The 2,500-nt window shown below is 41.2% G+C and overlaps 1 non-coding gene across 1 annotated transcript; it reads left to right on the forward strand.

Annotated features, from left to right (window-relative positions):
• The first annotated feature begins 1,898 nt into the window (after positions 1-1,898).
• On the forward strand, positions 1,899-1,970 carry TRNAQ-UUG (transfer RNA glutamine (anticodon UUG)). The gene has a single exon. It is a non-coding gene; the product is annotated as a tRNA-Gln (tRNA).
• Positions 1,971-2,500: the final 530 nt, after the last annotated feature.

The following is a 2,500-nucleotide window of genomic DNA, read 5'->3' on the forward strand; positions in this document are numbered from 1 at the left end:
CCATCTATTTGTAGATTTCAAACAAGCATATGATAGTGTGCACAGACCATCAATGTGGCACATAATGGCAGAACTGAATATTCCAGCTAAATTGATATCCCTCATTAAAACGTGCTGCATAGGAAGCAGATGTTCAGTAAGAGTTGAAAGGAAAGATACAGAAAGTTTCAATATACACAGTGGCCTTAGGCAGGGATGTGTGCTCTCTCCTTTGCTGTTTAATCTTGCACTGGAGAAAGCAGTCAGGCAGATTACCAACCATCCAGGTGGAGCTAAGCTATCCAATGGTCAGATAACCCACCTCGCTTATGCCAATGATGTGGATGTGGTGGCCGAGACTGTGGAGGAAATTAACGAGATCGTTACAGTATTCCAGAGAACAGCAGAACAGATAGGCCTAAAATGCAATGAGCAGAAAACGGAAATTATGAAACTAAGTAGAAATGGGATTTATACATCAGGAGAAGAGCAAGTTGGATCACTAAGGGTGAAGAAAGTGGATAAGTTCAAGTACCTGGGATCCATTGTCAGTGAGAGAAATGAATTGGACATGGAAATAAACGAACGAATAGCTGTAGGAAACAGATGTTACCATGCCCTGGCATCTGTAATGAAGAGTCGGACCATCAGCAGAAGAACTGAGATAAGAGCATATAACATTGTAATAAAACCAACAGTCCTGTACGGATGTGAGACATGGACACTGACAAAAGAAAGGGAGAAGAGACTGGAAATTTTTTAAAACAATATCCTGAGAAGAATCCTCGGCCCATTATATGATGAAGAAGAAGGGAAATGGAGACGAAGACACAACAGGGATCAGACTCGGCAACCGTACATTCAGGATGAAATACGGGGAAGAAGAGCAAGGTGGGCTGGACACTGCGTACGAATGGAGGCAGACAGACTACCAAAGAAGGTGATGGAAGGAAAGGTGGAGGGCAGACGACCAGTAGGGAGACCCAGGTACAGATGGATGGATGGAGTAAAGAAGGACGTGGAGAGGGTGGCACCAAGAGAGGACTAGAAGGAATTGGCAGAGGATAGAACCATCTGGAGAGGCAAAGTGAAAGCGGTGAAGGGCCGGCCGGCCTGACAACCAACAGAGTAAGAGTAAGAGTAAGCGTATATATATATATGTATGTATGTATGTATGTATATATATATATATATATATATATATATATACATATATATAAAGTGTGTATGTGTGTGCGTGTGTGTATATATGTACGTATGTGTGCACACTTATATGTCTGTATTTGTGTATGCATGCATGTATGTATGTATGTATGTATATATAATCAATGTACGTATGTGAGTATGTACGTATGCACCCGTGTATGCATGTATGTATGTATATGTATGTATATATGCATGGATGTATGTATATGTATGTATGTATGCATGTATGTATGTATGCATGCATGTATGTATGAATGTATGTATGTATGTATGTATGTATGTATGTATGTATGTATGTATGTATGTATGTATGTATGTATGTATGTATGTATGTATGTATGTATGTATACATTGGAGGTGACGTGTCTTGCTACTTTGCTGCCCCGAGCAGTGGGCGTGAAGCAGGGATGACCTTACATCCACAATAAAGGAATGAAGGGACATATGGGTTTTGATTGGGTGTAGAACGGGTGAAGGGTGGGTATGTATGTCTTGATTCGGCTACCCATTCCCTTTATGTGGGGGAAAGTTCCTTTGGTATATGCATGTATATGTATGTATGAATATATGAGTGTAAGTGAAAGATAAGTGCATTATTCACAAGAAAGTATGCAACACTATTATAACAGAAAGAAAGTACAGAAAACGACTTGTCGTTAATGAAGTATTAGCGTTATTATGAATATTAAATGTCACAAATATAGAAGTGTCACGGTCCCATGGTGTAATGGTTAGCACTCTGGACTTTGAATCCAGCGATCCGAGTTCGAGTCTCGGTGGGACCTATTTAACATAATAATGAAGGAGACTTCAGGAGACCATAAGGCCTATAACTAGGCAGCTCCGCACTGACTGATTCCAGTGGACATGATGAAGTTGAGGACTTTGCTCAAACTGTTCTTCAAGCTGAAATTAGCCAAAAAAGCATCAGTAGCTCCGAGTTTGAAGAATCTCCCATGAAACCAACTGCTCCCCAGGTCTTCCAGCACGGGTCCAACCTACGACATGAGGTTTTATTTGTCCAAGAAAACCCTGGACAATCATCCCTTTGTTCTTGTGTTACGGTTCGTATGTTTCATTCTGTCCGCTACCAGAAAATCTTCTTCACCTCGAGTGTGGTTGTTCGTGGTGAAAGACAAGTAAATCTAGAATGACCCACTTCTTGTTCTGTGGACCACTTGGTGTGAGGCAATGGACTAAATAGATACGTGCTGTCACATATCGAAGCACTTTCACTCTCTTAAGAGTTCCTGGCTCCCGTCAGATGATTTTATTCAGTCGAGGAGGAGCCTAAAGGATAGGCACATGTGACCAA

Source organism: Oratosquilla oratoria, chromosome 11 (genome assembly GCF_046742065.1).
Source record: "Oratosquilla oratoria isolate Oo_2021 chromosome 11, ASM4674206v1, whole genome shotgun sequence".
NCBI classification, from domain to species: domain Eukaryota; kingdom Metazoa; phylum Arthropoda; class Malacostraca; order Stomatopoda; family Squillidae; genus Oratosquilla; species Oratosquilla oratoria.